Raw genomic sequence first — 14,343 nt, 5'->3', positions numbered from 1 at the left:
GCAAATAAGGTTAAGTGGCTTGCCAAGGCCACACAGCTAGGTAATTATTAAATCATATTTGAACTCAGGTTCCTGACTCCAGGGCCAGTGTGTCACTTAGCCACCCCTGAAGTAATTACTTTTTTAAAACATTTTACTTTTTACTGATAGTTTTGTATTTACATTGCTTAGATGTTCAAATCTATCGTCCTCCCCTATCCTGTGAGCTCTCCCCTGTAATTACAAATAAATAAATAAATTAGTGAACAAATGAACAAATAAATAAATAAAGAGAAAGTGAGAAAAAGAATAGAGTTCCAAAAACTAATACACTTGTATAACCTGGCACTAATGCAATGTCCTGAACCTATGGTGAGTGCCCGGTCTCTAATAAAGGAAAGGAGGTATCAGTCTCTTCCTTCTGCTTCCTAAGAAGAACTTGGTCATCACAATTACACAGCATTCAGGACTGTGTGTAGTTCTTTCTATTCACAATATTGTCTTATTTCAAATATGTATCATGTATCAATATTGTCTTATCTCAAATATGGATCATATTTATTATCTGGTAGGCACTATTCTAAGCAACAGAGATAGAAAGCAAGGTAAAAAAACAGTTCCTTCTCTTGAGGAGTTCACAGACTGATAGGGGGAGACAACAACCAAGAAAAATATCAGGATAACCTGGAAATAATCAAAAGATGGAAGCCACTGGCATTAAGTGTGACCAGAAACCTTTCTTATCAAAAGTGGAATTTTAGTTGGTCCTTGAAGGAAGCCAGAGAAGCTCAGAGAAGCAGAAGAAGAAGAGGGAAAGAATTTCACAAATTCTGTATAGAAGTCTTCCCCATTCTCCTTTGGAGTATTCATATTCATTATTTCTTACGGTAATTATATTGTGATATAATTAATTAAATAAATACAGCATATAAGTAATTAATTATATTAAAACATTATATTCATGTACCACAATTTTTGTTTTAGCCATACTCTAGGCAGTGGACATCTACTTTGCTACTAGCTCTTTGCTAACACACCAAAAACAAAATGCTTCTATAAATATTCTGATGATGACTAGACCTTTCCTTCTGTCATGGATCTTTTTAAGGTATATGCCTATGTACCTTATATAAGGGAGATTTCTAGTTCAAAGCACGTAGACCTTTAGTCATTTTCTTTGTATACTAACTTATTTTCTAGAATGAGAACCAACTCCCAGCTCCACCAACAATGAATTTCTACAGTCCTTCCAATACTAATCACACAAAGTAATTTCATGAAGAAGAGAACATCACTTGAGAAATCAAGAAGGAGCTGTCTAAAATTTGGGAAGCAATGGCAATTATTTATAATGTTAAGGATGCTGATGTCTGCTAAGGAGGTAGATGCTGCAGAACTGAGAGAGGTTCATCTCCAAAAAAGATTGCTTGCTTTCCTGGATGTTGGCTGGGGGTAAGCTGGAAAGAGAGCCAGTGCTAGGGTAAAAGAAGCACCACTACACCCAGCAAGGTGGAGATACTCCCCTGGATAATGGCTGTGGTTGATGGAAGCAAAGTTCATGGCTTAATGGGGAGAGGTTGGGCACACTGCTGTTTCTTAGGCTCTTGGGCTTATCTGCTTGTCTATCACAGTTGGTCATAATCATTAAGAAATTCATTACTCTTAAAGATGTGGTTACATTGAACTCAAAAAGATTCTAAAGCTTCAAATCTAGCTAGTTAAAAAACCTTTGTATATTCTAATTCATGAAAGATAGGAATTTATGATTATGTATCTTTCAGGTCTGTTGAACCTATTCAATCCTTGGGAACTGTCAAGAGATGGGCCAAGGGGCGGCTAGGTGGCACAGTGGATAAAGCACCGGCCCTGGAGTCAGGAGTACCTGGGTTCAAATCTGGTCTCAGATACTTAATAATTACCTAGCTGTGTGGCCTTGGGAAGCCACTTAACCCCATTTGCCTTGCAAAAAAAAAACCTAAAAAAAAAAAAAGAGAGATGGGCCAAAAGAAATCCAAATTTGGAGTCAAGTTAGACTAGTGAGTATGGTGATCATGAATTACACTAGAAAAGTCTGAATAGGAGATTATGGGTACCTAATTACCACAGAGCCAAAGGATGAACCTGGTTCAGTTTATGAGTACCATTTAACTCTGAGTGAATAATCAGGAAGTACAATGTGAGCAAAAATTATGGGTCAGCATCAAAGAGTTTAAACCAAAAAGGAGAGACAAAGTAGAGTACAGAAAAGGAGGCTGGGAAGAGCATTTCAGGCAAATAGGCAAATAGATACAATTAAATAGTCAATTAACATTCAGTGTTTAACTATATGACAAATACTAGAAAGCCATCAAAATAATGAGTATCTACAATTGTATACTTTTTGGAAGAAATTTGGTAAAGTCACACTTGCTACCAAAAATGATACAATCAAAGTGTTATTGATAATAACTAGTTGGCTGGGGCAGCTAGGTGGCGTAGTGGATAAAGCACTGGCCCTGGAGTCAGGAGTACCTGGGTTCAAATCCTACCTCAGACACTTAATAATTACCTAGCTGTGTGGCCTTGGGCAAGCCACTTAACCCTGTTTGCCTTGCAAAAAAAATAATAACTAGTTGGCTATATGCTAACCAAATTCTTAATCCAGGAATATATATTTCATATCAATATTCTGGGAACAGCTTCTACGGACTCTGACATAAATCACTCTCAATTCCTTTACCATTCTTCAGAAGGCACTGGGACTTTACAGTCTAGCCATGAGTATGGAGGTAGTATAAAGTGGAAAGATAATCAGAAAAGGGAGATAAACTTTGATTTGAAGATGGGCAGGCAGACCCTAAGTCATATTTCCCACAACATCGTTGAGCTTCTTAAATGAGACTCATAATTTAAGAGGTAACATAATGGCCAATCCCCCTTCTTCATTTATATCCATGTCATGTTTAAATAATGAGAAGAATCCCCCCATAAATTGAATGGGGGTCTTTGTGGCAAATTTATAGGAAGTCATAGATAAAAGGCAGGCAGACATGGTTGGGTTGGGTTCTGAACCATAGGAAAGAATAATTACATTTGGATCTAATGGGGTTTTAATGGAAAAATTGTGAATTACAGAAAAAATTTAATAAATATATTTACATGTTATATCTAGAGATGTTAATAACTTCTTTTGTAAAATTCTTCTAAATAATTTCAATGCAAAAACTAAATAATTTAAGAAATAATAAATAAATAAAATTGTTCCAAGTACATATTGGAAACCTCTTGGATATAAGATGGAGAAGCAGAAATTTTAGTGATACTAACACTGTTCCTATATCTGACTGAACTGCAAAGAAGAAGCACATTTTGGCTATCATGTTCAAAAGGTACATTTCAGAGTTGGTCAAACAGGGGCAGCTAGGTGGTACAGTGGATAGACACCAGCCCTGAAGTCAGGAGGATGTGAGTTCAAATCCAGTCTCATATACTTAATAATTACCTAGCTATGTGATCTTAGGAAAGTCACTTAACATCATTTCCTTGCAAAAATAAAAACAAAAAAACCAAAACAAAACAAAAAAGAGTTGGTCAAACAGAAAATATATTAAGTTGATTCAATATTTCAGTTTAGAATTTTTAAAAGCAATCAAGCAGAGTTGAATGATCGGAGAGTTGACTCAGACTTTAAAGATAAAGTTTCTTTCCAATCTTAAATCCTAAATCCCTAAGAAACAGAATGAATTCAGAGAAAATGGTGATCTTGGAAATCATAATACAAAGGGATTGGGCAAGAATGTGATAAGTGAATTTGGTATCAAGGAGTAAGGGGAAAAAAAGGTTTAACTTGTTCCCAATTACTAAGAGTAAATAAAATTCAAATTTAAAAAACTCTTGAAGATTGAACTAATACCCTACAAATTTTGGGAACAGTTGACAGTAGAGAGTCTTTGAGAAGATGATCAATTTCCCACTATTGGACACATATTTCCTGATTAGTCAAAGAGAGGAAACAAGGTCCAATATACACCACAATTGTTATGTCAGCACTTTTGCAGTAGTACGGAACTGCAAATAATAGCTATACAGTGATTAGCAAATGCCCTTTCGGCTCCTCTTGTAAGACACTCCCTCTCCCATATCTACTTCAGTATACATGAAATGCATTCCATATTTACCTAATCTCATACTTTTCTCTCTTTAAGATGTGGTTCTTCAGGCACCATCTTCTACTTGAAACTTCTCTTCCTCTCCCTACCTTCCTCCCAAATGATATTGAATTTAACTACTTTGTACATTTTTTATATATATTAGTTCATGTCTTTATTTTTTATTTTTGTATTTCAAAACACAAACCATTGTCTTTTATTTTGTAGTATAGCAAAAAAGGGATCTAAAGTCCGACTTTGGATCTCTTTGTTGGAATACTACAAAATAAAGAAATGAACTAATATATAAAAACATAGAGAATTCTAATCTCTTTTTTTTTTAGGTTATTGCAAGGCAAATGGGATTAAGTGGCTTGCCCAAGGCCACACAGCTAGATAATTATTAAGTGTCTGAGGCCAGATTTGAACTCAGGTACTCCTGACTCCAGGGCCAGCGCTCTATCCACTGAGCCACCTAGCCACCCCGAGAATTCTAATCTCAATCTGGGAAAAATCTAGTTTTAATCTGGGAAAAACTTTAGATTTCATAAGTTTATGAAAATGATAAAAACAAAACAAAAAAGCATCAGACGAGGCTGAAATAGAAAAGGAAATGGGAGCTAAGAAAATAAGATCAAGAGGTATATAAAAAGAGCTTATAAGGTAAGAATTTTTTTCAGTGAATTTGGCTTTATTTTTCAATTTCTTTTATGAAAGAAATAATGTTTTATGACATATAAAGATCTCTAAGTCCAAAAAATATAGTAACTATCTTATGCTATCACAAAGGTTTTTCCTCATCTCAAGTTTTTTGCTTCTCATTAACTGGCAAAAACTAAAAGATTTTAAGATTACTTAAAGTTTAGCATGTAGCTAAATGTAGCTCTATTTTGAATATTTAAAAGTAAATTCAATTAACAAATTTCCAATTACTATCTGAATAAATGGATTTAAATTACTTACGGCAAAATAAATAATTTTATGAGCAAATTAAATTATCAAAGCATGTTTCTGTGCTTAAACCAAAAGTGATTTTTGATCAATCTATAAAGGACACATAAAAATCATCTAATATATATAAAATTTTAATTTTCTCTAAAATTTCCCTTTTTTTCTGAGCAAATTATTTTCTCTTCATGGATTCTAAATTTCTGAATACTAAGATCTTTTCTATTAATCCCTACCAGCTGCTTTTTTTTTTTGGCAAGGCAATGGGGTTAAGTGGCTTGCCCAAGGCCACACAGCTAGGTAATTATTAAGTGTCTGAGACCGGATTTGAACCCAGGTACTCTTGACTCCAAGGCTGGTGCTTTATCCACTATGCCACCTAGCCGCCCCTTACCAGCTGCTTTTTAAAGAGCTATTTCTTTATCACAAATAATACAGGTAATAAAAATGAACAGTGTTGGAACAAGAAGAAAGAAATAAGTTCCACTATATAAACTGCTTCAGCTAGACTTAACTCCTTAAAGATATTTCACTGGAACATGCACTCATCACTGTAATTCCAATCTGAAAAGAAATGTTCCTTTTATACAGACATGTGCAATTTGAAATAAACAATAAATTAATTTTGGGGGGAGGTAGTTAATTTCCCAAAATTAATAGAAATAATTGGATTTATTTTTGTTTATTTTGGGGACTTTGAAATCAAAATCCTAAAGGTAAAACACCAAGTTCTCTATCCATATTTAAAGAAGGATATACAAAAGAAGGCTGTACAACACAGATGGATTTTTCATATAATTATTTCGATTCAATTTCATACAATTACTTTCAATACTTTAAGTATGAAATATGTTCTCTTCTAGATTTAATTATTAAATAAGACTATATAATGACTCATTTACAGAGAAGTGACTGTGTTATTTCGCAATTAAGGAGGGAAGAAAATGACTGCTATATAAGTTTAAAAGGAAGGCAATAGAGCTATAAAAGATTTCTGCATTGGATTACTCATTAAAAATTTCATGGTGTTACTACTTTAACATCTCCCATCCATTATCATTATTACTGTTGTTGCAATATATGAAAACATCAAATATAAAAACTCTGCTCATCCACATGCCTGGATGATCACCTATTTCTACTTTCCTTTTAAAGACGTGGGCAGATAAGACCTGAAAGTGGCAGTGGTAGAAATATAGCCAGGAAACTTTCTTCTGGAAATGAAACCCATATTATAGCTACTTGCCAAATATTCCTTCAGACCTATAGGCCCATTCTCTGCATTCCTGATTCTAAATTGGTGATCAAGTGGCTCTTACTTTGGACCCCAATTGTGCTGCTAACTCAGTGCTCAATTTCATCTCCTGATTTTAGTTTTTGCTTTTACATCCTAGCATGACTTTGGACAGCATTCCTGAAGCCAGTTTGTCAAGTCTCACACCCTAAGCTCTGCCTCTTATGGCAGCTATTCCCCAGCAACAGCTCAGGATACAGAGGATGGAAAAGCAGACAATCCTGGCAATCAGTTGCCCAAGAGAGGGGAACAACGCCAGGGCCAGCAGAGAAGACATATTATGTTCTTTAAAATTGGGCCAACTCTCTTCTTGCACATTTGGGCTTTTATAAGACTTGCCAAATCCCTGATTTAGCCAGAAGACTTACAGATTTTCCCCAGATGCTCCCAACTCCAGGAAAAGGTCATTCTTCTCCCAGTAACTGATCAGGTGGCATCAGGCAGGGAAGACACCACCTCCAATCCACTACAGATTGACCAGAAATTCAGTCAACTTTCTCTATAATGCTCTACAATGCTGCTTGAACAAGCAACACAATAGTACACAAAATACATAGTTTATTAACAGCTGGAATCTCTATGTCTCTTTCAGAAGGAAAACAGAAATGGGCCCATAACAAGGTTCTTCTTGTGTGATAGGTACCAAACTGTTTTGCTATTTAATTCAGGGGAAATGGGAGCTTGCCCTCAGGGAATACCCACTCAGGTCCAGATTTCTCAGGGTCTCTTCCACTAAGACTGGAGCAGGTGATAAGAAGTGGAGGGAAAAACCATGGAGAAGAGGAGAAAAAAAAGAAACTTTTTTCATTTTTTTCTTATTCACTCAGGCTATCCTGTGGTCCTATCCCTATTATACAATGATTGGTTAAAAGCATGGTCATTAAGATTAAAAAAAAATCTATTTTGATCAGTGACATAATCACCCACCTTATTTCATCTACAATATAATCTCCTTCCAAGTCTCCTATAACTAGATTATGTCCATAATTGAAAAATTTGGCCTGCATATGTCAACATAATTATAACATCTAACAACTAGAGCTGGAAGGGACCTGAGAATTCATTTAGTCAAGCCTCTCATTTTTCAGGTAAGAAAATTACAACTAAGGGGCACAGAATGACCTGTCCAAGGCCATACAAGTATTACAAGAAAAAAAAGATAAAATTTTTAAATTCAGACCCTTTCAATCCATAATATTTTATTATATATAATGCTGATGACATCAATTTTATTTTCTTGCTATTTTAGGAGAGAAAATTCTATATAGTGACCCTAGGAAGCAAGAAAAGGTAGTTAATCAGTAGCTATACATGAACCCATTTGACCACCACTCTTTCTTAAATTCTAGGTCTGTGACAAACTGATAATAGTTTTCTTTTTATTTCCCAATATGTCATGCTACTATTCACTTAGACAAGCCTGAATCACGAGGCTACTTCTTAATAATCAATTACTCTTATGGGGCAGCTAGGTGGCTCAGTGGATAAAATACCTGCCCTGGAGTCAGGAGTACCTGAGTTTAAATTCAGCCTCAAACATTAAATAATTACCTAACTGTACGGCCTTGGGCAAGCCACTTAACACCATCGCCTAGCAAAAACCTAAAAAAAAAAAAGATTACTCTTGCAAAGACAAGGCCTGGTAAATAAGGCCAAAAAAAATCCTTTATTGTGTCACTTAACTATTTGTCACTGGGTGCCATAGTAAATCTACTGGGAGTCATAACTTTAGTTTTGACATTGTACTAGTATAAATAACCAATTCATACCCTCCTACTGCACACTGACTCATAAATGAAAGTGATGCCTAAGAGGATACTAACTACTGATGTGATTTGATCCTTTTTTAATCATTCTTACCTATAAAACAATTTAATCATTTTCCTTTTGTAGAATAATTCATTATTATTTTTCTTCAAAAATTCTATGATTGATCTTCACGAGGTGTTGCATTTTTACTTCTATTCTCTGCATAAGAACTTGGTATTTATTAAAATGAAGGAGTGGGGTATGATTTCAGATCCAAACAACTAGGGCAACAACACCCTCTCAACTTCTATGGTTTTAAATTTGTTGCTGTACCCTATCTTTATTTACTAAAAGCATTTTTTTTAAAAGCTAACTTCACAATTGGAAATATTAAATGAATATAGTAAATTCACATTTATCTAGGATGATCTGTCTGGGAATGGCATATTTTAGTTAACTTAATATTCTAATTAAGTGATGGAAAGCTAAAAAATGAGTTAACAATTTTCAAAGAATTAGCATACAATAAAATTCTTAATACTGAAACTATGTTTGAGGTGGAACCAAGATGGCAGCTTGAAGGCAGCATTTCCCAAGAACTCTGATCCCCCCAAACCCCCCAAAACAAAGGATGGCTCTAGCCAAAATTTAGTGGGGCAAAACCCACAGAAAGACTGAGTAATGCATTTTCCCAATCCAAGATAATTTAGAACTTCGACAGGAAAGGTGTGCTTCACCAGGATGGGGGCTGGAAAAAAATACCTGTGGCCCAGCCCAGCCCAGCGCAGTCCAGAAATCGCCAGCAACAGCTTGAAGGGGCAAGGAGAGAACTCTGCTGCACCTGGGTGAGTGTGGAGTGAGGAGCACTGGCCGCAGAATCTGCAGCCAGAATCAGGAGAAAGCAGCCTGCACCCCCAGAGACAGTAAGGAAAGTCTGCAGAGATTTCTCTGCTCTCCCTGGGGTAGGACTCAGCTGTCTGCCTACACTCACATATTGCCTTTGGGCTTCCATATACTACATATATACTATGCTTATACTCCTTATAGCCCCAGGGCAGAGGAAAGTACTGGGTCATCTACATACCAAAGCACAGGCTAGAGAGCATAAGATCGAGGAATAAAGGTCCCAGGGGAGTGTCACCCCCAAAGTAAACAACCCCCAAAGCCTTGGAAGTTCTGTAAATTAGTCTTGGATTGAGAAAATGAGTAAACAAACAGAAAAAGAAGACTCTGACCATAGAGAATCACTTTAGCTCCGTGGAAGATCAAAATACATAACTTCCATAACCAAAACCTCCAAGAGAAATAGAAAATAGGCTCAGACTATGGACGAGCTCAAAAAAGACTTTGAAAAGCAATTAAGGGAGGTGGAGAAAAAATTGGGAGAAGAAATGAGAGCACTGCAGAAAAATCATGAAAACAACAAGGGGCGGAGCCAAGATGGAGACAAGAAAGGATCAAGTCTTAGGCGCTCTCTGATAAAACTTCTAAACTAAGTACTCTAACTTAAAGAGACAGAACCCACAGAGGGACCCAGAGAGGCAGTTCTCCTACTCAAGGTAACCTGGAAAAGAGCAGAAAGGCTCTGCTCCCCGGGGTCGGAGGGGCAGCTGACTAGAGGGGTGGACCGACAGAGCCTCCAGGAGGCAGCCCCAGGGAGCTGGGAGCCCCAGCTCACAGCAGTGGGGGCGTCTCCTGAGCTGCACCCCGGGGAGCACCGGGCACAAAGTGGGGGGACAGCGGGGGACCTCTGCCAGAGCGAGCAAGGGGAGCCCAGCTCCCAGGGCACACAGCCAGCAGTGTGGTCTTTCAGCAGCCCAGATCCAGGTAACAGAAGCAGGCGAAGCCCATAAGCAGGAGCCCCCAGGGCATGAGCCCATTGAGCTGAGGGAGGGGAGTGACAAGGACTGCAGAGCTCTGTCCTCTGCCCCTGGAACAGGACTCTGGGGCTCTGAACACATTCAGATCCTGATTGCAGTCTAGGACCCCACACAGAAGAGCAGCAGCCCCCTCCACCTCAGGCCCCTGGCAGACGGGAGCGCATATGGTTATTCACAGACCAGGAGGGAGGACAGAGCCTCATACACTGAGACCCTTGTGGGAATGCCCCAAAAGCTCAGGAAGCACCCCAAAAAACAGGCTTACACTGGGAAAATGAGCAAACAGAGAAAAAAGAGGAACACCATTGAGAAATGCATTATCTGTGATCCCAAGAAGGATCAATACACTCAGTCTGAAGATGAGGAAACACAAGCTCCTGCATCTAAAGACTCCCAGAAAAACAGAAACTGGGATCAGGCTATGACAGAGCTCAAAAAAGACTTTGAAAATCAAATGAGGGAGTTAGAAGAAAAACTGGGAAAAGAAATGAGAGAAATGCAGGAAAAACATGAAAATGAAGTCAGTAGCTTAGTCAAGGAAATCCAAAAAAATGCTGAAGAAAATAGCATGCTAAAAACCAGCTTGGGTCAAATAGATAAAACAGTTCAAAAAGTTATTGAGGAGAAGAATGCTTTAAAAAGCAAAATTGGCCAGATGGAAAGAGATAAGAAAACTCTCTGAGGAGAACAAATCCTTCAGACAAAGAATAGAATTCAGGGAGATTGATGAATTTACCAGAAATCAGGAATACTTCAAAACCAAAAAAATGAAAAATTAGAAGAAAATGTGAAATATTTCATTGAAAAAACAACTGATATGGAAAACAGACTTAGGAAAGATAATTTAAAAATTATTGGAATACCTGAAAGTCATGATCAGGAAAAGAGCCTTGACATCATTTTCAAAGAATTACTACAGGAAAATTGCCCTGATATTCTAGAAGCACAGGGCAAAATAGAAATGGAGAGAATCCACCGATTCCCCCCCCCCCCGAGAAAGAGATCCCAAAGAACCAACCCCTAGGAATATTATAGCCAAGTTCCAGAACTCCCAAGTCAAAGAGAAAATATTACAAGCAGCCCGAAGGACACAGTTCAAATATCGTGGAGCTGCAGTCAGGATCTCACAGGACTTAGCAGCAACTACATTGGAAGCTCGTAGGGCTTGGAATATAATATACCAGAAGGCAAAAGAGCTTAGAATGCAGCCAAGAATGAACTACCCAGCAAAGCTGAATGTCCTCTTCCAGGGAAAAAGATGGACTTTCAATGAACCAGGGGAATTTCAAATGTTCCTTTTGGAATGGCCAGAGCTGAACAGAAGGTTTGATCTTCAGATACAGGACTCAGGTGAAGCATGGAGAGTGGAGGAGAAGGGGAAAATATGAGGGACTTAATGATGATGAACTGCATGTATTCCTGAATAGAAAAATGACACTGATAATATTCATATAAACCTTCTCAGTTAATAGAGCAGGTAGAGGGAGCTTTTATAGTTGAAGCACAGGAGAAAGTTGAATTCGAAGATAAAATATGGTGTAAAAATGGAGTCAATAGAAAAAAAGGGAAATGGAATGGGAGAAAGAAAAAGGAGAGGGGGAATAGGCCAAGATATTTCATATAATAAGATTTTTATTTATTATAATGAGCTATTGCAATGATATGGAAGGGGAGAGGCAAGGGGGAATGAGGGAACCTTTGCTCTCATCAGAGGTGGCTAGGAGAGGAAACAGCAAATATACTCAATGGGGTATAGACACCTGGAGTAAGAAGGAGCGGGGAGCAGGGGGAAGGGGTGGATGTGAATAAAGGAGGAGAGGATGGACCATGGGGGGAGAGTGGTCAGATATAACACATTTTCTTTTTTACTTCTTGCAAGGGGCTGGGATTGGAAAGCCTGTCCAGGACCATAGGGCCAGGTGGATTCTGGGCCTAAGGGGTGGTATGGGGGCTCAGGGCCTCTTGGCCCCAGGACCAGGAATCTATCTGCTGCGCCACTCAGCTACCCTACAGCAGAGTCAGAGTGAAAGGAGAGAGAAAATATAGTACATGGTAGTGGAGAAATAAGAAAGGAGGGAGTTGCGATCAGCAATGGCAAAGTTGGAAAAATATGGAAGTAACTTTTGCGATGGACTTACCATAAAGAATGTGATCCACCCATGAAAAAAAAAAAAAGAAAAATCATGAAAAACAAATCAAAAGCTTGGTGAAAGATATACAAAAAAATACTGAAGAAAATAACATGTTAAAAACCATTTTAGGCCTAATGGAAAAAGCTAAACAAAAGGCAAATGAGGAGAATGCCTTAAAAGGCAGAATTGGTCAACTGGAAAAGGAGATAAAAAAAGTTCTCTGAAGAAAATAACTCCTTCAAATGCAAAATGGAACTAAAGGAAGATGATGACTTTGCAAAAAATCAGGAAGAAATAAAATCCTTCCAAAAAAAGGCAAAAATTAGAAGAAAATGTGAAATATCTCATTGGAAAAACAACCAACTTTGAAAACAGATCCAGAGGACATAATTTAAAAATTATTGGACTATCTGAAAGCCATGACCAGGAGAAGAGCCTAGACTCCATTTTTCAAGAAATAATACAGAAAAATTGCCCTGAAATCCTAGAAGCTGAGGGTAAAATTAGAAATCAAGAGAATTCACCAGTCACCCCCTGAAAGGGATCCCAAAAGATAAACTTTCAGAAATATTATAGTCAAATTCCAAAACACCCAAATCAAAGAGAAAATTCTAAAAGCTGCCAGAAACAGACAATTCAATTACCGAGGCTCCATAGTTAGGATCACACAGGATCTGGCAGCATCTACATTGAGGGATTGTAGAGATTGGAATATGATATTCTGGAAGGCAAAAGATCTTGGCTTACAACTGAGAATCAACTACCCAGCAAAACTGAACATCTTTTTTCAGGGGAAAAGATAGACTTTCAATGAAACAGGGGACTTTCAAACTTTCCTACTGCGATGACCAGAGTTGAACAAAAAGTTTGATCTCCAAGTACACTCTGGTGAACCATAGAGGGAGTGGAAGGGAGGGACAAATTATGAGGAACTTGATGATGTTGAACTGTTTGTATTCCTGCACATGAAGAAGATATTGATAAATCATATGAACTTTCTCATTTTTAAGAGCTGTTAGAAGGAACATATATCGACAGGACATAGAAAGGAGTGGAATATAATGGTATGATGTGGTAAAGGGATGGAGTCAATGGGCAATGGGGAAAGTACTGGGAAGAAGGAAAAGGAGATGAAGAAGAAGCTGAGAGATTTCACATAAGAGTCAAGAAAAAGCTTTTTCAATGGAGTGGGGGGAGAAGCAAGGGGGAATGAGTGAGCCTTCATTCTCATCGGAAATGGATCAGGGAGGGAAGCATACACACATTTTAATAGGGTGGGGAAATCTATCTTGCCCTGGAGAAGGATGGGAGGAAAGGGATGGGATGAGGGGGGAATGGGGGGAGGGGAGGGGGGGAATAGGTGATAGAAGGGAAGATCGAGGGAGACGGTACTTAGATTCAAAACACTTTTGGACAGGGCCAGGATGGAAGGAGAGAGAGAATAGAATAAATGAGAGTGGGGAGAAATAGAGTGGAGGTACAGCTAGTAATAGCAACTGTGGGAAAAATACTGAAGCAACTTCTCTGGTGGATTTATGATAAAGAAAGCAACTCACCCCAGAGACAGAGTCATTGAAATCTGAACACAGACTGAAGTACATTTTTTTTTCTCTCTCTCTATTCTTGAGGTTTCCCATCTTCTAGGAGGGGAAGGGGTTTATGTTTATTCTTATGTTTACTCTTATAACATTCAATTTACATCAACATATGGTATGGAAACAATGTAGAAACTGTCAGACAGCCTTCTGTGGGGGGGAAGGAAGGGAGGAGGGGGGAAAAATCATAAAATCCAGAGCCTTGCAAAAAATGATGGGTACATATTACTATTGCATATAATTGGAAAACAAATAAAATGTTAAAAAAAAAAAAACCAATTTGAGATCCTTTAGTGCCTCAAGGCAAAAAAGTCTGAACACAGGATCATAAAGTAATAGATTTAGAACCAGAGAAACCTTAGAACTTATGAAGCCCATCCCCTTCATTATAAGAGATTAAAAAACCGTGGCATAGAAAGATTAAGGGACTTGCCCAGAGCACATAGCCAGGAAACATCTGAGATAAGATTTGAACTTGACTCCAAGTCCAAGATTTTACTACTTCACTGTACAGAAAGAGGCATCAAAGATTACACTGAATTTAAATTCAAAAAAGAAAAACAATTTCCCATTTGTACTGATACCTTTTACTTCTTACATTCATTTCTGAAGAAATTCATCTTTTCCCTTCTCCCACTT

General features: G+C 37.9%; 1 protein-coding gene across 3 annotated transcripts in view; it reads right to left on the bottom strand.

The window, feature by feature from the left end:
• The window catches only part of GRAMD1C (GRAM domain containing 1C), a 148,917-nt gene that overhangs the window by 22,586 nt on the left and 111,988 nt on the right, over positions 1 to 14,343 (bottom strand). The window lies entirely within an intron of this gene.

Source organism: Macrotis lagotis, chromosome 1, assembly GCF_037893015.1.
Source record: "Macrotis lagotis isolate mMagLag1 chromosome 1, bilby.v1.9.chrom.fasta, whole genome shotgun sequence".
NCBI lineage: Eukaryota > Metazoa > Chordata > Mammalia > Peramelemorphia > Peramelidae > Macrotis > Macrotis lagotis.
The sequence above is the reverse complement of the archived record's forward strand: the minus strand, read 5'-3'. Positions and strand labels throughout refer to the sequence as shown.